The following is a 22,687-nucleotide window of genomic DNA, read 5'->3' on the forward strand; positions in this document are numbered from 1 at the left end:
CTTTACTGTCATCTCAATTATGTCTTCACAAATATACTTTCTCTTTTTGTGCAGGAGCATATACTTATTTCTGAGTTTAATTGTTTTGGGCATCCTTCAATTTCACATTCTTCAAAATAATGACAATAGGATGCCATTATGTAATGATTGAAAAGTGCTCTGCTCTGCCAAGTAATTTTTGTCCTATTTAGATACTTGTTTTTCTAAGTGTTAGGTTATTTATTTTTTGCGTGTAGTGCTGGGGATTGAACCCAATGCCTTGCACATGCGAGGCAAGCACTCTACCAACCGAGCTATATCACCAGTTCAGTGTTAGGTTATATTAAAAATAGTTCTGGGTGCTATAGGAGAACTGTAGTTCAGAGATGGTGACAGAGCTGACATTTGAAACCAAAGCCTGCATTGTGTTCTTTGTACCAAACCAAGCAAAAGAGTCAGTGATGAAATTGTGGTCTAGAATCTTTTAGAAATGTGCAGTATCAGGAGAGCTTCTGGGTACATGGTTTTCCTCTTTTTCAGTAAGGAAGAGCATTCTTTGCACAATGGGTTGATTAGCTTGCCATCAATCCTTAGAATGAGTAGATAGAGAAGATGAGCCAGGAGAGCTTCTACAAGGAAATAATACTGCCTTTCTGGTCCCCTGCACCACAGCTCCTGGTTCATGTCTCTAGTGAGAGAGAAGTGAGCCCCCAAATAAGAAGCCAGCACTCATAAGCTAGAGAGTTAAAAGTCTGAACAAAATGATAGATTCATCATATATGCATGAAAACACAAAACAAAATCACCACTATGACTGCTTTCTAAAGTGTTTATCAATGCTCCTTTCTGTAGCTTTCTGAATTTGTCTATTTTTGACATAAGATCCACTTTCCCTTCACCTATCCAGAGTCATAAAGACCCTCTTTGGATCACACAGCCATTCTCAGATGACATCTTACTTTCTATTTGAATATAAAATAAGATCTTAAATGTCATCATTTTCTGGAACTGGAATGAATTATCCCCAGTCTCTGGTTAAAAAAAAAAATCCCTTCTTTTTTCCTGCAAAGTAGTTTTTATAAGTGACATAGTCTGATTGTTAAATTCTGAACCACAACAGCAGCCTGTCTAAAATTACACTATAATTATGTGCTTATATATCTGTCTTTCTGACTAAATTGGGAACTCCCTGAAGGCTGGAGTCCTGCGCCATTCATTTATGTATGGAAATGCATATAACAGTGCCTGCATCTAGCAAATTGCCCACAAATGCCTGGCCACATAAAGTTATTCATTCATTCATTCATTTACACATGTTATTCAATCTCCCTGAGTTTTACTTTCCTTATTTTTTAGTAGGATAGCAGTACAGAAAGCACCTGGCAAATTATCAGACACATAGTAGATACTCAATAAATGATATGACATTCCTTCCTCCTTCTCAGAGATGCAACTCATCAAACAAAGAAATAGATATTATTTAAGGAAGATGAGTGTTCTGGAAACACATCCTCATCTGTTTTAAACTCATTTGTGCCAGTTTTAAGTTTACCTGACTATACATCCCCATTCTTGACTGGGGAACAGGAGGAAAAGGCTTTCTGCAGTCTTTTGCTTTCTGTGTCTTATATGAACGTGATTTGTGTACAGACTACAGGAAGCCTCGTTACTCTTGCTGGGTGAACGGAGCTGTAAATAACCTCTACCTTCCACACATGATTTGTTCTGGTCCAGGCTTCTTTTTTATTCATCCTTGGTTAAACATCCTCTCTTCTAATTGCTGTATGTGCCCTTTTTTGCATCTGAGTTCATAAAAGGACTTTATTACTCATTTTCCACTTTGATCATAGAAGCTCAGAAATATTTAATGCTTACAAAATGGATACATGATAAAATATCACGTGTCACTAATACAGTCAAATTAGTACATGCAATTTGAAATCTTATCAATGCATTAAAGAACTTCATTTTGGTCCTATTTTTAAAAGGTCAGACTCATTAATAAAAGGTCTATTTTTTTTTAGAATGGTTTTGCTTATCAGGATGCTGAGGGATTAAATCTTGAACTTGATTAAAGAATTCAGGTCCATTGTTCCTTGTCTGCAGTTTTGAAATTCTCCAAACTCTGACATTAACTAAAGTTGTTTTGTAACTTAATGACAAAATTCCATCTGAACTGAAGAGAGGTTATTTATTATCTCTATTCTACTTGGGGTAGATATTTCATAGAAAATATATCAATGCTTGATTATTGCATGGTACCCTCCCTATTGCAAATATTAAAATATAATATTTAAAATATAGTTTAGTTTAAATAAAGGTTATTCTAACCTTCTTAAAATCTGAAAAGTCTGGGTTTTGAAACATACTTAGTCCCAAGAGTTACCAAACTTGATCCCAGAGGTGTTAGTGTGTGGAATTAAGTTTCATCATTTTATTGGTTTTAAGGAATGTTCATATTAGTTGCTACCTACAAAAATACTAATGCATGAACTAATGTAATGTCTGGGATTTGTTCAAAATAATATAGGAGAGAGGACGTGGGTGCCAAGAACTTTGAAGGGCCTCAATATTTACCCTACTTGGAAGTTGACAAGGTAGTCTGCTAGTTTCGTGGATATTGGCAAAAGACACAATACTCTTGGGTCAGAGGAAAGGATTTTATTATTCACAGACCTGAAAGCAGCATGAGTTTTATGTTCACATCAGGTCCCTCTTGCTCTCCAAGTCCTATGGGAGCAATGTGAAGTGGCCCAAGTGGATATTGTCCCAACTGTGGGTTTACATAACAGCTGGGAGACCCTGAGCTTTGAGATCCTAAATCTTTTATTCTAGACATTAAGCAAACCAGCCTGACATTGCCTTGGAGGGAGATATTTTTTTAATATATTTTTTTAGTTGTCAATGAATATTTATTTATATGCGGTACTGAGAATCGAGCTCAGTGCCTCACACATGCTAGGCAAGCACTCTACCACTGAGCTACAACCCTATCCCTTGGAGGGAGATATTGTCTTTATTATAATATTGTCAGTAAACAAATCAACCTTCTGCTCTGAAAACAGACTGTTTCTCATGCAAGGCTGTTCACTATACACACATTTTTGAAAAGACAGTCCATAATAAAGGTAGGCAGCCCCTGTGTTAACAAGGCAGGCATAAATGCAAGAGATCTATGAAGAATTGTCTTCCAACAGTGGTGGTAATGGGCTGGGGAAAATGGATATATTTATCTCTGAGTTGATAATGATTAAAAATGAGTGATGTGTATATTGGAGGTGTATATATATATATATATATATTATATATATAGATCTAGTATATTTTATATGTATATATACACATACATATACACATATATGTGCATATATATGTGAGTTGATAATGATTAAAACTGAGTGATGGATACATTGAGGTACAGTCTGCTTTTGTATATTTTTAAATTTTCCATGAGTAATAAGTTAAAAAAATAACAGCTACTATATGCAAAAGTACTATGTGAAACTTTCCATACAAACCACAATAGAGAAGACCCAAAGAAACAATGTTAATTCTCCATTGTCTCACATCTTTGTGTGAGACAATGTCCAGGGTCTGTCTACTCAGTACATGTTCTTAGAGGCTGATTATATTATGGTTTGCTAGAGTATTAGCAAGTTCAGTATGATTGATTCAAATCTCTACCAGTTGGATAACTACCAACTGTGAAAGTCAGGAATATTGGGGAATGGTAGAAATGATCTTTCAGTTTTTAATTTTGGGGGAGCACAATACACATATGACATGTACATAAATATATACACTACAATATATGTATAGTATATATCATGTATTCTATTAGTGAGATGGCAAAGGAGACTTTATTTATATGCAAGCCTTTTTTTTCACATGAATGGTAACCAGACTGTCAAGAAAGGAAATTTTGGAAATAAAGCTAATGTAGGTGTTTTCACAAATATGTCTTTAAAATAAATATGGTTTAGTAAAACATAAATGTATTTCTATTCTAAAAATAGAGGTGTCTAAACTAAAAAGTGAATGCCTTATTCCCCATACACCAAACTCCAGCCCCTCTCCAATTTCCTGTTTGCCTCCAGAGAGGTCATTGCTGTTGAATGTTTGCTATGTATTCTTCCAGGCTGGTTTCTATAAATTTACATACATTAATATGGAAAAGTACAAATATAGTTTTTAAAGCATAAATGGGATTATACTGTGCATACTTTTCTATACCTTGCTTTTTTCATTTTAAAGTTTCTTGGAGACATATTGATTTCAGTATATATGAAAGAGTTTCCATTTTTAAATATGTTACACAAAATTCATAGAATGGTTATATCATATTTGAAACATTCAACCTAATCCCCTCTGTCCCTGCTGCTAAGAATTTTTCATAGTTATTATGAACATATATCACAACTGCATTCCACACCAGATAAGCTTCTTGGACTAATTCCTGCCCACTGGGGTTTCTAATATAAGATAACATTGACACCAACATGTATCAAGAATGTTTGGTCTTCATGTATCAAGAATTTTGAGTACTTTTAAAAATTATTTCCCCTAATCATAGAGGGAGATTAATGAGGAGCAGCATATTTAATTATTTTTTAGTCATAGAAGGAAAACTTACACAGTGAAGGAGCCAGAGTTTAACCAAATGACCAAAATTAACATCACCAGTAAAGTCAAATGAGCATTATGTACTTCCAGCTAGGAGACCTGGAGAAAGAAACAATATCATATGTGCAGTATTCTTGTCAGATACATATTACTTGAATCAATTAATGAGAAAACATCATGAAAGAACATTCTATAAAATAAGTGGTTCATATGCTTAAAAAATAATGAGATAAAAATATTGGTCAAGGAAAAAAAGGCTTAGTAACTGTTCCTGATTAAAGTGGATTATATATACATGATGCCTAAATGTACTGTGTGATCCTGGACAGGATCCTGTACTACAAAAATTGCTGTAAAGTACATTGTTGGAGCAATCAATAATGGAATATGAACTAGAGATTAGATCAAAATCATGCATCAATGGTAAATTTTCCAACTTCAGTAACCATACCATAGTTATGTAAGATTATGTGTTGGAAATATATTGTTATGCTAGGTAACATAGGAAATACACATTAAAGGATTAGGGGGTATGTATATGCTCCTGCAAATGGTTCAGAAAAAAGTGTGTGTATGTGTGTGCATATTTGCACATACATTCGTGTGTGTAGCAGGAGAGACTATGATAAAGCAAATGTGGCAGATTATAAAAAATTAGTGAAAATAAACATGAATGACAAGAACAAGGGAATCCTTTTACTATTTTTACAACTTTTCTCTAAAATTGAAATTATTTCAACTAAAAGTTGAAGATCATATCTTGTTTCAAGAGCATAGAGAGACCTGGAGTAGTTTTGTCTTACATTCATGTGTTGGACATGGAGCTAAATTCAACCTGTTGACTGCTTGAGATGAGTTCTGGTTATAGCATTTTAAGGAATAGTTCCTTTGAATGGGTTTCCCAGGAGCTTGGCATGGTGGCACACCTGCAATGTCAGTTACTTGGGAGACTTGGGCAGAATGATCACAAGTTTGAGGCCAGTCTCAGGAACTGAGGTCTTAAGCAACTTAGCGAAACCCAGTCTCAAAATTTAAAAAAAAAAGGGAGTTGGGGGATATAACTCAGTGGTAGAGTACTTGTCTACCATGTGCAAGACCCTGGGTTTGAGCCCCAGCACTACCAAAAGAGAAAGTTTTCCAGAGATATGCTATATATTTCACAATCAGAAGTTGCCAAAACACTTTGGTTTCAGAAATGCACATAGTTGAATAGCTGTTAATTTACAGAGACAGGAGAGAACTTGTATTTTAAATGGCAAGTTGTTTCAATTAAAGATTGTCTTGCATCAGCCTGTTCTACCGATTTTTCTGGGGCATTTCACTAAGCTGTGCTTCTGCAGATAAACTCACTCTCACTTTTAATTCTTTACTTTTTGTAATGGAATTGGTGAACAATGGAGCATGGCTTGAGTTTAGAGATATATAAAAACATGGAAATTATTTTGAAAGATCAATAGTCCCTCATGTCTATCTCTGAATTGCTCCAAGGAACTGGCAATAGCAATTATTTTAAGAGCTTTATTGAGATACAATTCACATACATACATCTTATGTTTAAAGTGTACAATTCAACAGTTTTTAATATATTCCCAGAGGTGCAACAACCACCACAATCTAATTTTAGAACATTTTCACCATTCCCTAAAGATACCCTGAACCCTTTAGCAGTTATTCCCCATTCCCTCTGCCCCCTTGCCCTAGGCAACCACTAATAAATTTTCCGAATTTCTGGGTTTGCTTATTCTGGACATTTCATATAAATGGAATCATACAACATGTGGTTCTTTGTATCTGGATTCTTTCATTTAGCATGTTGCTTTTAGGGCTCATTCAATTGTAGCATGTATCAATTAATTTCTTTTTATTGCAGAATTAGTCTGTTACATGAATATACTACATTGTTTATCTACTTATCAAAAAATGGACATTAGGGTTGTTTCCACTTTTTGCAATTATGAGTAATATTGCTAGGAATAGTTATGTAGATGTATGTTTTAATTTCTCTTGCATGTATCTAGGAGTGGAATCGCTAGATCAGGTGATAACTCTGCATCCAGCATCTTTTTCTTCTTCTTTTTTTTGGTACTCATTTTTTTTTGGTTAAGTGCAGGGACACTTAACCACTGAGTCACATCCCTATCCCTTTATATTTGATTTAGAGACAGAGTCTTGCTAAGTAACTTAGGGCCTCACTAAGTTGCTGAGGCTGGCTTTTTTGCTTTTTCACATTTTTATTGGCATATCATAGTTGTATATACTGATGGGACTTATTACATATTCATACTTGCATACAAAACAACCACATAATTTGGCCAATATCACTCTCCAGCATTTCCCCCCTCACTCCCTGCCACTGAGGCTGACAATGAACTTGGGATCCTCCTGCTTCAGCCTTCCTAGCTACTAGAATTACAGGTGTGTGCCACCACCCCTGGCCTATACTTTGGATTTGCATTTCTCTAATGATGTTGACTATGTTTTCATATGCTCATCAGCCATTTTTATATCTCCTCTGGAGAAACTTCTATTTAAATCCCTTGCCGATTTAAAAAATTAGGTAGTATTTTTATAAATGAGTTGTAAGACTTTATATATTCAGATACAAGTTCCTTATTGGATATATAATTAGTAATTGGCAATAGCAATTTACACATTGACTATCACCAGACTGCTTTTTTTTCCACTTAAAATTTTCTTGTATGTATTTTAATTTCATGTATTTTTCATTCTCAATTTTAAACAAAACAAAAAATGTTGTAGTGCAGGGAATGTAATTCAGTGGTAGAGCGTTTGCCTTGCATGCATAAAACCCTGGGTTTGATCCCCAGCACTGCAAACAAAACAAAACAAAACAAAAACAAAAACAACATTCCCACTCCACACTCGACTGTTTCAAAGTATAGTTGTTTCTCTGTATCCTTGAGGGATTTGTTCCAGTACTCCCTACAGATACCAAAATTTGTAGATGCTCAAGTCTCTTACATAATATTATATTGCATTTGCATATAACCTACATACATCCTCCTGCATAATTTAAATCATCTCCAGATTACTTATACCTAATACAATGTAAATGCTATGTAAATAGTTGTTATACTGTATTGTTTAGGGAATAATGTGAAGAAAGAAAATCCATACATATTCAGTATAGATGCAAATTTTTTCCCAAATATTTTTGATCTGGGATTAGTTGAATCTAAAAATGCAGAACCCATGGAGGTGGAAGGCTGACTGTATTTTATAGAATGCATGTTCCACATTGGAAAGATTGCCATGTGAATGAGGTCATCTGATATATAGTATCATAGGACATATTCTGAACCATACTCTTAGTTTGTGTAAAGCTAGACTTCTATAACAAATAGAACCCAAATACAGTGACTTAAAGACTATAAAAGCATATTTCTCTTTCATGTAATAGTTTTGAAGTGGATAGTTGTAGTAGTAATGTAGGCTGATTCCTGAAACAATGCCCAAGTCTAAGAGACTGAAGACAATAAAATACTTATTTCTTGTTCATATCATGGTCCAATCAAATGATTACATCAGCAGCCTTCCTCATGGTAATGTAGGAGCCTAGTTTATCTGACTCTTTTGGGATGACATGTGCCCATGAAATGGGGAAGAATTAATGAGTTTTTCAGGGTGGACTAACTGCTGCCACAGGTATCTATTGATGGTTATAATATTGGTAGAGAACACAACATAGGGGAAAGGGATGGCAAAAGACAAAACTGGAAAGGCAAGAAGAGGTCAGATCATAAAGGATCTTGAAGGTTAGTTTAAGGAGTAATATAGTTTAGATCTAGAACATCCCTCCAAAGGCCTATGTGTTAAAGGTTTGATTCCTATTGTGATGCTATTGGGAGGTGGTGTAAATTCTAAAAGGTTATGCCTAGTGGGAGGTCTTCATGTCACTGGGGGCATACCCTTGAAAGGGATTGTGGGGTCCCAGTCTCTTTCCTCCCTGATTTGCCATGAGATGAGCAGTTTTTTTCTACCTTGAACTCCCACTACGATGTACCACCATAGGCCCAAAGCAACAGGGCTAATTCATTATAAACTGAAATCTCTAAAGTTGTAAGTCAAAATAAGTCTTTTCTTTTTATAAATTTCTTATCTCAGGTATTTGTTTTAGTGGCAGAAAGCTGACATACACAGGAGGGTGGACATATTATAAATATGATAGAAGAATAGAGAACAAGAACACAATCTGTTTTTTTAAAGTTTTTAAAGAACACTCTGACTGTGATAAATAATAAACAGAAATTTATGGAGAGAGGCAAGAGCATACCAGTTGGAATCAAATCTATTGTGTTAATCCAGGCAGAAGTTGATGACTTAAATCAAGTTAGTATCAATAGAAATGGAGAAAATTCAATGGATCTGGTAGAAATACCTTCAGGATTTGCAGACTGATGGAGTAAGGATGAGGGTGGGAACCAAGGTGACATACTGCCAACCATTCTCCAATGTGAGAAATCTGAAGGAGGAAAATTTGGAGGGGCGGGTCATGGTGGGGGATTCTGAATTAAGGTTTGGCCTCATTGAGTTTCAGGTGTCTCTGAGGTTTTCCAATGAAGCCCTCCACTTGGTCTTTGGAGAAAGACATGAATTTCACAAGAGAGGGATCTACACTACAAGTGAAGTCCCACAGTATATTAATAGCAGTTAGAGCAATGAGAGTCACTAAAATCATACCATGAAGAAAAGATATCATGTAGAATGAGAATAGCTAGACTCAGGACAGAGTGTGGAGGAGCATCAATGTGCATCATAGGTAAGATCACAAGAGAGTCTTAGAGGAACCTGAGGGTTATCAAGAGAATGCAATGTCAGAGAGACCAAGGATAGAGATGATTGCTGAAAGGACAGTGTGGTCAATAGTGTCCTGTGAGAGAACCTTGAAAGAGCATCACCTGGACTTATCCACAGTGATTTAACGAAGATCATTTGGGTGTCTTATTGGGAGCAGAAACCAGACTGGTTTGACTGACAGGTGAGTGAAGGCTATGGAGCACAGGTCACCAGTGCATCCTACTCTCTCAAAGTCATTCTTCAAAGAGGATGGGAGAAAGGCAGTAGCTTGGTGGAATGTGAGGTGGAGGGATTTTACTTTATGTGTGTATTAGGAGAAACCTATCTATGATTATCAATGAGAAAATGAGCATGGGTAAAGATAGAGGTGAGAAAAGGCATAATTATTAGAGGTGGAAAAGGAGTCAAGAACATCCATGGAAAGGAATAGCTTTGAATATGAGTTCCCTTACCCCTAAGTCATTTCTTTTGTGGAAGACTCTCTAAGATGAGAACTAAATTTCTCATCTTATTTCTGCCTCCTCAACTCTTACATGGCTGCACTCCTGTTTCCTCTTCAGTTTCTTTTGTAAACATCCATAGTTCCTTCAAACATTTTTCATATAATCTCAAAATTTCATCTGAGCAATGTTCAACTTCAAATGTCAAGTCCAGCACCACCAAAAAATTTTCCAGACATGGCTTGGTACATGCAGTACCAAGTCCAGTGTTTTGTGTTTTCTTTCTTGATCTGTACACTATGTAATTATTATTGCTCTATAAATTGAATTATAAGCCTTAAAAATCATGCTATACAAACATTACTTATTGTGTTTTTAAACAATTAAAACCCTCAAGTCTTTTCCCCAAGAGCTTCTTTTAAGCCAGCACTCTCACATTAAAAGTATGGATCTTGTGTTTTTCTTTGCTAGTTTCAGCTTTTTATTTCAAGCTGTCATCTTATTGGATAGGAAATGAATTCTGACATCCAACATATTTATTCTCCTTTTCTGTAAGTGCTATTGATGTCAACATATACCATGCTGTTTTGGGAAGCAGAATTCTAAGATGATTCCCACCCTCTGGTGTTCACACCTTGGTGTGATCTCCCCTTGAGTGGGGAGTGGAACCTGGGACTTGCTTCTCAATAACAGAGTATGGCAAAAGTGAAGGGATTTTTGCAGATGTAGTAAAGGTCCCCAAGCAGTTGTCTTTGAGTAATCAAAAGAGAAATTTTCCTGGGTGGGCCTTACAAAACCAGGGGAGTCTTTTAAAATAAGGCCAGACCTTCACCTGAGTGAGTTTGGAAAAAGTCCTTGAGTCTCACATGAGATCACTGCTTCTTCCCTGATTACAAAGGACCCATCAATGCACCCACAAAAATTGTGAAATAATAAATGTTATTTTAAGCTGCTGTTTGTGGTACTATGTTGTACATATAGAAAATGGAAGCACTGTCTTCCGCGTTACCCTCTGTTTTGAGTAGGATAGTTGGACCACACAGAAAGAAAGGACCAGTTATTTAAGAATCCCTTTTCCATTTCTCACCTGTGGTTTCCATCACATCCCTCATTCTCCTTGCCCACTGGGTTAATGAACTTGGCTTGGTAAGAGGCAGAAAACATCATTATAGTGTACCACATAGCAGCTGCTCCTGAGCCAGAAGAAAGCTACCTCCATGAAAATAAAAGAACACAGTGAAAATCAGTACCGTCCATGTTGTACACTGTTGAGGTACTTCTTAATGGCCCTGCTGATTCATTCTGTGACAAAGCATCTGGATCAGGCATTAGTAGACTGTCTATCTCATTGTAAGAGAGTTATTTGCCTCAAGATGAAAAATGTTAATATTCTGGGCACGCTTGAGATCTTTGACTAAGAGACCAACCCTGCCCTCTCATTAGTACTTTGTGGGTGTCAGGACTTTCATTAAGATTCCACTCCCTTTAATGTGGTCACCTTGGCATGTGTTTTGAATGATTTTAGTGGCTGAGGGAGAATTGACTTTTCCAAATAACAGCCAAGAATGCAGAAAGTAATTGGATTTGCCATATTTTGGAGAATCTCATTGAATTGCTTTTAGAAGAGCTCTTATTTAAATCGGAACAAAGAGGGAGATTTGGCTGGAGGAACTGATGAGCTTCTATGAAATTCTATGACTAATGCTGCATGTCAACACCAGGCTTCCTTGCAGATGAATATAATGACATCAATGTGTATGTATTCCAGAATGCTGAAGGAGGAGAGCAAGTCACCCCACCTTATTCCAGAAAGTTAGTAGGAATATGGTAAGAATACAGGAGGCAGAGTTGGTTTCATATTGGTTGATGGACAAGTGAGAAGAAAACTTCAGTTCCTGGGGTGATTTTTTTTTATCTCAGAGATGTTTTCAGGCAATACCTCTAGATCTGTACCTAGCATAAGCAACCATTTTCAACCTCAATGGTCCTGACTTGTATGGCCAAGTAGTTTTTTTTAACTGGTAGGGTGGGGGACTGTTCTGTGCACTGTGGATGTTCAACAGCATCCCTGCCCTCTTCCCATTAAGTGACAGTAGCACAGTCTCTCAAGTTGTGACACCTCAAAATGTCTCTATCCATTGTCAAATGTCTCTGGGGGCAAAATCACTTCCAGTTGAGAACCTCTGATCTACAGTAAGAAAACTGACATTTAGTTTTTTGCTCACTGTCTCTTTCCTCTTAACTTATTCAGGTCAGTTTAACCAAAATGGTAGCACTGACCATGAACGAGTGCCCAGAACTGTACCACCTAGTGCTGGGAGGAGAGTTTGTCCTTACTTTCTTCTCATATAGAACTAACCTCAGGCCACAGATATTTGAGTTTCTCTCTTCCTCCAGGATGTTTAATTGGGTAGTCAAGGTTGACATATAAATACTGACCCACAGAGGTCAGGGACCAAAATGTAGAAATTAATGATCCTAATATGACCTTTTTTGGTCCTGTTATTAAAATGACATTATACTTAATAACTACTATTAAGTTACATATTTAATAACTACTATATTTGATAATGACATTTATATTTAAAGGAAAGGGGCACCTAGTATGTGCTTAATTTCTGTCCCTCCAAGGACTTGATAGAATTGATCAGAAAGCCCCAGGCTCCCTTTCTTGCATAGGTGTGGCCACAGTTTCAAAGTCTGAGAACAATATCCTGCAAGAAATTACCCAGTCACAGAATAACTTTCTTTTTTTTGTTCTGTTGTTGATTGTTAGTTTTTGCAGTGCTGGAGATTGAACCCAGGGCCTCAGTCATGCTAAGCAAGCACTGTACCATTGAGCTCTATCTCGCGCTCTGAATAACTTGCTTTTAATCTGGATCAGCTTTCTTTCAAAGAAAACCCTTTTTCTTCTTGGTTATAAACATTGACATGTTCACTAAAGACAATGTGAAAAATATAGAAAAATGCAAAAAAGAAAATAAAAAGTGTTTGTAGTTCGCATTCCCCTGTGCACCAGTCACTGCTTCTCTTCTTCCAAGCACCTGGTATTCACCCTCCATCCCTTGGAGTTGGGTATGGTCATGTGGTTTGTGGTGGCCAATGAAATATGGATAAAAGTTTAGGCTTCACTGATAGGTAAAAGCATTGAATTGCCAGTACCTGAATTCCCACCTCTATCTACCCCTGCCCCATGATCCTCTGCTACTAGAGCCATTAACACTGAACCTTCAGATGGAGTATAGCTGGCCAAGAGAGTCACCTAGAACTGCCACCAGAATCTGCATTTCAAGAACAAGCCTTTGCTGTTTAAAGTCTCTGAATAATGAAGCTGAAACAATATCCATAATCCCACAACCCAGAAACAATTATCATTTATATTTAAAATTTTTAAGGGTTTCTTTTAATCTGTGATTTTATATAGTTTGGATATGAATGTTTTCTAACCTTTACCACTAAATATGCTATGGAAACATGTTTCTTTGCTTTCTAATGTCTTCAACACATCACACTTTTCCCCTCTGAGCACTTAGAGGTGTGAAATTATTTTTATTCATTTACCTATTTGCTTGGCTTTTGTTACTTTTCTCCTTTCCAGTGTAAGTTCTTGAGGACAGGGGTCTTATTTGTCTTGTTCAGTTGCCTCTGCCCCCTGTACTTGAAAAGTGCTTGGCACATAACAGGTGCTTAGTAAGTATTTATTGAACGAATAGTGGATGAATACTCCATGTGGATTTATCATAAGTTAACCATTTTGTTCATTTTTGATTACTTTGCTTAATATAAATTCCTATTAGATTAATTACTAGATTAACAAAGCTGAGTAATTTTAAGGCTTCTGATCATATTATCTAAATACCCCTCAAAACAGTTGTGTCAATATTCACTGCCACTAGTGTATGAGAATGAATATACTGCTCAGTATTCACTTGGTTAATACCCACTGGTATTATATATTTTTTATGAAGCCTGAAGTATATTTTATAAGTTATCACTAATTTTAACGTTTTCCATTTTTTCTTCATTTCTTATTTGAATGCAAGTTTGTCTGATGACCTGGGAATTCATATTGACTACTTCCAATAATAATAATAATGTGCCCTTCAATTGATGAATGGATAAAGAAGCTGTGGTATATATATACAATGGAATATTACTCAGCTATAAAGAATAATAAAATTATGGCATTTGCAGGCAAATGGATGAAATTGAAGAATATCATGTTAAGTGAGATAAGCCAATCTCAAAAATCCAAAAGATGAATGATCTCACTGATTAGCGGATGATGACACATAATGGGGTGTGGGAGGGGGGCAAGAATGGAGGAAGGAGGGACTGTATAGAGGGAAAAGAGAGGTGGGAGGGGTGGGGGGGAAGGAAAAAATAACGGAATGAATCAAACATCATTACTCTATGTAAATGTATGAATATGCAAATGGTATGCTGTTACTCCATGTACAAGCAGAAACAACATGTATCCCATGTGTTTACAATAAAAATAAATTTAAAATAATAATAATAATGGCACATTGAAAATCCAGAAGGAAACAGGCAGCTCAGATTTCCCTTCCTGATTTTGCTATCACTTTCCCAGTTGTTATTCTCCTACTATCCCTGCAATTTCTAAGCTAATTCCAATCTTCTTAAAAAGAGATGTGATCAAGAGCATATTTGTTCAAGAGTTCTTATCACACTCAAAAAACAGAAGATTGAATTGTCATTGAGCTGTTTAGATTCTGCCAATAATTGGGAAGAGCCTCAGATATCAACAAATCAAACACTTTAATGGAGAGAAGGCTGTTCAAACACTGAATGCAAGATCTGAAATGACATTGGATTTGCCCATGAATGTTCAGTTAACTACTTAACATGAGAGGTAATTTAAAATTCTTCCAACCACTGTGTACATTTAAACAGATTCTATTCTAGAGGAAGGGAAAGTACAGGTGCTAACTGAGGAAACTAGCCTGGCTAAGCTAGCAACTGGAGGGAAGAAGTTGAATCCATTTACAGAACTCCATTTCCTGCTGTTCATCCCACGTAGCCCAAGCTTCTCGATAGTAATGAAATTATCTTCAAGTGAAAGTCCAAGACTTAGGAAAGAAATTGAGCACGGAAAATCAATACCAAGTTTCAGTGGTTCCTGACCAGAACATTAAGCTCCTTTTTATAGCACAGAGAGTGACTCACTCCTGTCCCTGGTTGGTGAGCAGCATACAAACAATGTTAGATTTTGGTTTCTCTAAAAACTATGAAAATCATTCAAATCTGAGAAGTTAGCTCATTTTTTCAATGTTATCATTACTGGCTTGAGATTTTTATCTTTAATTGGCTTGACATTTTAATTAGATATTAACTTTCTCCATGACAATGAGGATGAACATAATCATTTGGGCTGTAGCTTTTTGAAAGGAGAACACTTGTCAATAACATAAGAGGATGCTGGCAGTGAGGAAGGTCAGAAATGATTCTCTGATCTTTTCTCACCGAACATGCTTTGAATTTGATGGTGTTAAATATAAAAGAGAAAAGAACTTAGTATGTTTTGGAAAAGATTTTCTTACAATCTTGTAAGAATAGAATCCAGATCTTCAAAATTGCTGAAGAGCAGTTTTATAATTTTATTTGTCTATATATTATTTGCATGTACCTATTGGTATGTATATGTAAGTTTGTATTTATATTGCTCTAGAGCAGAGGTTGGAAAATTATGACCAGGGTGCTAAATGCAGCATGCCATGTGTTTTGGTAAATAAAGTTTTATTGGAACACAGCTGTACCAATTTGGATATGTGTTGTCTATGACTGCTTTGTACTACAATGACAGAGGTGAGCAGTTTTGGCAGAGACCATATGACCCTTTACAGAAAAGTATTTATAGATCCATGTCCCTATAGATTTTTGAATTTTAGCACATGTTTGAATCATAAGTGAATAAGTGTTCTTAAAAAATATCTATGGATCATATGCTAGGCAGGAAGGTCTTGTCTTATTAACATGGAGATAAGAAAGTATAGAAGCTTGAAAAGAGGAACTCAATGATATTAGAGGTCTCTAAAGACATGGAGAGAAAAGTAATACTGTTGTTGATTTAGAATTAATGACAACTTTACCAAAAATGCTTATGAAAATGAAATATTAGGGATTTAGTATAATTCAAAGAAAGAAAATAAACAATTTATCATGTGATAAGGCATTGTCCCAAGCCATTGTACAAGATAGATGACTCATGGGCCTATCACATAAAGGACTAAGAAATGTTTTTCTTGGGTTTCATTCTCCAGAGCTGTAGCTGGTTGCACCACTGAACCGGTCTATTAAACACAGGCAGGAAAAATGATCAAAATTCAATGCTTCGTCTTTCCCTTCAAACCTGCTTTTCTTCATTTACTCTCAGTTTGGGGAGAGATTTCACCAGCGAGTGACTGACTTGGTTGTCAGTTTGTCTGCTTACTCTCTCATATGCTGGGATCTGCTTCCCACTTTGCTTCACCTGGCTTACTCTGGTACCATCTCAGAAGATCTCAGAAAATTCTGTGATCCCCTTCTCTTCTTCTTTCCATGTCATATACAGCCAGTGTGAGTTACACATCTGCCATGTGTTGTTCCTATTCATTCTGGGCATACTTCTCATGGCCGGGCCCTTGTGTTTTAATAGTTCTTTACTTGAGAGGAGGCCATTTTCATATCACATAAAACAAATAAGTGGTAATATTTGTATGGAATATTGGTAAATAGATATGGCCAAAGGGAGTCAACCCTGTTTTTTTCAGCTGCCCCAAGGTTGGTGCACAAGGTTGGTGTGTATTTATTAATTAATTCCACCAATACTTAGTAAACATTCTCATTGTGCTGGACACTTGTATGTGCTGGGGATATAACAGTAGACCAAGTAGTCTAAGACTGTGGCCTTAGTGAATTTGTATTCTACTTGGGACAGACAACAAAATTTTTCAAACCAACATCACCACTACCACTTCTCTTTTACAGATGAAAGAAACTGAGACCAATTATGTACTTTAAACTCTTATTGGAACCAAGCTTTTATTCATATTAGCAAACATCAAAAAAGGTCGACTTTTCTAAGCTGTTAAAATTAATAAACTTTGCAATAGAAAATATAGTGATTATAGAAATTCCCAAGAAGAAAAACAATCCTAATTATATAAGGTGATATGGTGGGGAGGGGGGAAGGCAGGGAGAAATGGGCTTTGAATATGTGACTAGTTTGGTAAGGTGGTCAGGGCAGATCTCTGAAGGCATAAGTCTTGGCACTTGCAGAGACCAAGAAGAGGAGAGGAGTGAGTGTGGTGATGGCCACAGCCGAAAAAGAGTGTCACAGAGAAAGGAATAAAAGTGTCTAAAGGAAAAATTGATCTCTTATCACAGATGAAGTAATGGAGACCCTGAGAGGGACTCCAAGGCAGACACCAGGTCACAGCAGGTACATGCTGAAACAGGCAAGAGAACTTTCCTTCTTTGTTTCCTTTAGGAGTTTGGACATAAATCACCTTGACCTTTATTAAAAACACCATTTTCTTTTTGTATCTTTTAAAAATAAAGTCTGAAGCTCGGCATGAGAAATTGACTATAGGGAATTGTTTTAAATAGTGACTTTTTAAATAGTTTTTTAAAAAAGTTCCTGAACACACATACATACACTTTTTAAGATGACCATAATTCAATTTCATTTTCCCTCCATCCAAAAGATATAAAATCTGATCAGTTCTATTTTGTTAAATTCCACCTCCCCTTCTACTTTTACTTATTCTATATGGAAATAATCTACCAAATTACTTTTGCCTTAAGCTTAAGGAAATTTAAACTGTGAGGGGATTTGTGTGTGAGTATGTGTTTGTTTGTTTTATCGAAGTGAATATAACACTTGTTAATGATTAACTCCCATGTCATTCGGCACATCTTGTGATACTGAACATCTGTGGTATTTTTTTCTTGTGAATTTCTAATATCACTGCTCTTTAATGTAAAGTTTATTAATTGTGCAACAGCTTAGGAAACTCTACCTCTTTTAATGTTTTATAACAAGAATAAAAGTTGAGTGGTTCAAAAATGAATGTTGCAAAGTGGTAGTGGTGGTGAGGTTATAAGAAAAATCTTCAAGATTCCTTCTCATTTGAAAAAACTATGTATCTCATCTCTATGACATTTGAGTTATCCTTCTAGACTAGACTAAAATTTAAATGTCGTGGCACTAAAATTTAAATGTCATGTCCTTACATAAGCTCTCATCTCTTTAATTCTTTAATTGTAGTTTTTAGGGTGATGCTGGCCCCCACCCAAATTAATACATTCATGGTATAATACTTTCATAGTACAATGAATGAAACTATAATATTAAATTCTCATTTCCCTAGAATTAAGAAGAGTGAATGGAAAGAGTTTTGGTGGAAAGAAAGAAGTTGACAAAGAAGTTCACTACTGTCTTTGTGTGTGTGTGAGTGGGGTTATTGGGATGGAACCCAAGGCCTAGCGTATGCTAGGAAAGAGCTCTACCATTGCGCTACACACCCAGCCCTGAAGTTCATTACCTTTTATTGTTTACTTTTCATATAGTACCAAAATGATACTCTGTTTGGGGGTGAGTTGGATTATTAAAATGAAAACAGTTATCCATAGTTTTAATACTTTAATTAGGACCTGGAATTGGCCAATGTAAAGCATGGGATTCTAATTTTAAGTTTTTAGGAATCAGCTGGTTCTGGGAATTGAGAGAGATCAGGAACAAAGGAGATTCCCACAAAGAGGGGGATGAAGTCCATGAACCTAGAGAATCAGAACCACTACATAAAGAAGCATGACTCAGATACGTCTTCTAGAAGACAGAACTAGTTAGTCTACACCCAAAACTGGCCAGTCTAATAAACAGCCCAACCATCTCCAGAACTTCCACCATCATATAAAAATTTGTCTAAGTTCTTTTCATTTCTAAAAGAGGGAGGTGAATATACCATGCTAACCACTTTTCTTTTGTGATGTCATCTCTTATTAATTAACCTATAGTCACTGTCCAAAACTGAGCCTTCTTTATTCTTTAAATGAAAATCATCCTTCTTGTTGCCCATATCAGCAACAAGTATGTTTCTTAGACAAAACCATTTAACAATAAGAAGCCTCTGTTTTTCATTATTTCGAGTTTTTTCAAACTGCTTATTACATGAACCCTGACAATCATTTAATATGTTTTGCTTGTCCCTATTTGAATCATCTCATTTGTTGGTTTTAATTATGAACTCCTTGACTTACAAGCCCATCTGGAACAGCCCTTTCCCATGAGCACATCTCCAAGAAGATTTAGTCAACATTTTCCCTTACTCAGGCAAGGCTGTCATCTAGACTAAAGACTCTGAGCACAGGAATAAAGGGTCAGCATTTGAGCATATTTTGGGGATAGGCTCAAGGTAACAATTTACCATGGTCCTATCTTTATGTTAGGATTGGCTACTATAGCCTTTGTTTGCTCATACACAAACTGGCAAATTTTTATGCCTTTTCTCTCTGCTATTTCTCTTCAGAGACTCAATTGGGCCATCTGTTTGAAGCTCACGTAGTGGTCTAAGTTTTGTGAGAATACTGCATTTTCAATTTCTGATTTGGAAGAAACATGGGAAACATTTTCATTTTTTAAAAGCCTTCGTAACTGATTCACTGAATTTATTTTGTTCTCAATGACTAATACAAATTTCTTATAGTGTTGATTAATCATAGGGGTATTTTAGTGGTATTTCAAATCTACTCCAAATGAATATACTTAAGGCAATTGACCTGATGGTCACCATGAGGTTTCTCTATTTATCTGTGTAAAATTTATGAATGCCCAGGAGACTGCTTGGCTTCTTCAAGGCACTTCTAGAAGACTGGTAAAGGAAACATGGAAATCCAGAGGCCAAAGGGGAGGTAATGGCTGGTTTTCAATTTTACGAACAAAAGAAAAGTCATAAATGGGGGAAGTCAATGAATTTGTTCTAAACTCCAGGCAGGAGAATGGAATATTACCTTGTTTAATATGTACCTTTACTTAAAACATAGGCCCTCAATATTTTGTCATAACACTTTGATCTGTGTTAGGGAAACTTCAAAGAACTCGGATCTATGTCACAAATCAAGGTTTAGGAATTTGGGAGCTGAAGGGAACTTTGAGAGTATGTGTCACGCAAAGCCATGCCTTTGTGCTGTCATCCATTGGAAGTAAGGAGAGGCATCTGGCAACGTATAAGATCAGCATTATATTCAGAGGAGTTCAAAATTTGTCATTTGATTTTGATTTGACTGTCCCCAGAATCTTGATTTTTAGATATCTGAATCATGCTGGCTAACACCTTAAACTCAGCTACAGTGAAGACAAGCTTATTATTCTCTGGTTCTCTATTCCACATCTTCTTATCCCCTCATTTGCTTCATGGAGAGTGTGAAATTTGTGCTAGTTTTGGAGAGAAAAGACAGAAGCATGGCAGAGATAGTTACTCAATATTTAGTCTTCCCTTTCAAATGGGGAGAATCTGCCCTTGCCATTTAACCAGTCACATGGCCTCCCAGAATTCAGACTCTCACAGCCTCCCTTGATGCTAAATGTGGTCATGTCATTAATTTCAAGACAATTAGCGCATTCCTTGCCTCCTTCCAAGCACTACTGTTTGTCTTTCAGTGGTGTCTGCTTAGCCATCTTCTGTCCTTTGTATCAGAACAGCTTCATTGCCAATTCTTTCATCCAATCAATTATATGTCTACTGTGTTAGTCAACTTTTCATTGCTATGACCAAAACACCTGACAAGAACTTGAGGAGGAAGAGTTTAATTTGGACTCACAGTTTCAGAGGTTCAGTCCGTGGTGGCCTTCTCCACTGCTTTGGGCCTGAGGTGAGATAGAACTTCATGGTAGAAGGACATGACAGAAGAAAGCTGCTCAGCTGTGGCTGCCGTGAAGTAGAGAGACAGAAAGAGGAGGAGTCCTGTTAAGGAAGTCTGACCCTAAGCCAACAAGGTGAAGATTTGGACCTACTTTTTCTTCTATAAGATGAAGGGTCTCTGGTCTGATTCCGAGGTCCTTGATCCATTTTGAGTTGAGTTTTGTGCAGGGTGAGAGATAGGGGTTTAATTTCATTCTGTTGCATATGGATTTCCAGTTTCCCAGCACAATTTGTTGAAGAGGCTATCTTTTCTCCATTGCATATTTTTGGCACCTTTGTCTAATATGAGAAAATTGTAATCAACAACTGGGATAGATTCAAACTAAAAGCTTTCTCTCAGCAAAGGAAACTATCAGTAATGTGAAGAGAGAGCCTACAGAGTGGGAGAAAATCTTTGCCACTCATACTCAGAGAAATGCAAATCAAAACTACCCTAAGATTCCATCTCACTCCAATTAGAATGGCGATTATCAAGAACACAAGCAACAATAGGTGTTGGCGAGGATGTGGGGAGAAAGGTACACTCATACATTGCTGGTGGGGTTGCAAATTAGTGCAGCCACTCTAGAAAGCAGTATGGAGATTCCTCAGAAAGCTTGGAATGGAACCACCATTTGACCCAGCTATCCCACTCCTTGGCCTATACCCAAAGGACTTAAAATCAGCATACTACAGAGATACAGCCACATCAATGTTCATAGCTGCTCAGTTCACAATAGCCAGATTGTGGAACCAACCTAGATATCCTTCAATTGATGAATGGATAAAGAAACTGTGGTATATGTATACAATGGAATATTACTCAGCCATAAAGAATGATAAAATTATGGCATTTGCAGGCGAATGGATGAAACTGGAGAATATCATGCTAAGTGAGATAAGCCAATCTCAAAAAACCAAAGGACGAATGATATCACTGATAAGCGGATGATGACACATAATGGGGGTTGGGAGGGGTTAGTGTTAGGGTTAGAGTTAGGGTTAGGGAGGGGGGCAAGAATGGAGGAAGGAAGGACTATATAGAGGGAAAGAGGGGTGGGAGTGGTAGGGGGAAGGGAAAAATAACAGAATGAATCAAACAACATTACCCTATGTAAATTTATGATTACACAAATGGTATGCCTTTACGCCATGTACAAACAGAAAAACATGTATCCCATTTGTTTACAATAAAAAAAAGAACAGAGGAGGTGCCAGGGACAAGACATTATCTTGAAGGATACACCCCCAGTGACGTACTTCTTCCAGCCATGCCCTACCTGCCTACAATTGACACCCAATATAGTAGTCCTTTCAAATTATTATCCATCAAATAGATTAATCCACTGATGAGGTTACAACCCTCATAATCTAATCATTTCACCTCTGACTATTGCTACATTATCTCACACATGGGCTTTTGGAGAACACCTCATTCCAAACCATAGCATTCACTATATGCCAGACACCATCCTAGAGCCTGGTGACATAGTGGTGGCAAAACAGAAATTGTTCTGCCATCATAGAACTCTTGGTGTGGAGGTATAAGATGGGTATTAAGCAAATAATTACATAATTCCTTAATTGATTATCAATTGTGATAGGTGCTCTAAAGAAGGGGTGAGAACATAACTCTTATTTTTGTTTTTTCATTCTCAAGTGACCAGTTCTATATTGTTATCTTACACTTCCTTGGAAAAACCCATTTAGAAACTCTGGTTATTGTAAAAGGGCCTTCTGACTCATCTACTTGCTCTCTTAACCACATCCCTATCTCCTACCCCACATGTAGGACTTGGTACTATCTCACTTCAGAGAAGCCCTGGATTACTTTTGGAAGGCAAGATTTAAGACCCTAATCCATGGGATGCAGCATTTTTAAAAATCATTAACTTCACAGGAGTTCTCCAGTGAAAAAGAGAG

Source organism: Sciurus carolinensis, chromosome X (assembly GCF_902686445.1).
Source record: "Sciurus carolinensis chromosome X, mSciCar1.2, whole genome shotgun sequence".
Lineage (NCBI taxonomy): Eukaryota > Metazoa > Chordata > Mammalia > Rodentia > Sciuridae > Sciurus > Sciurus carolinensis.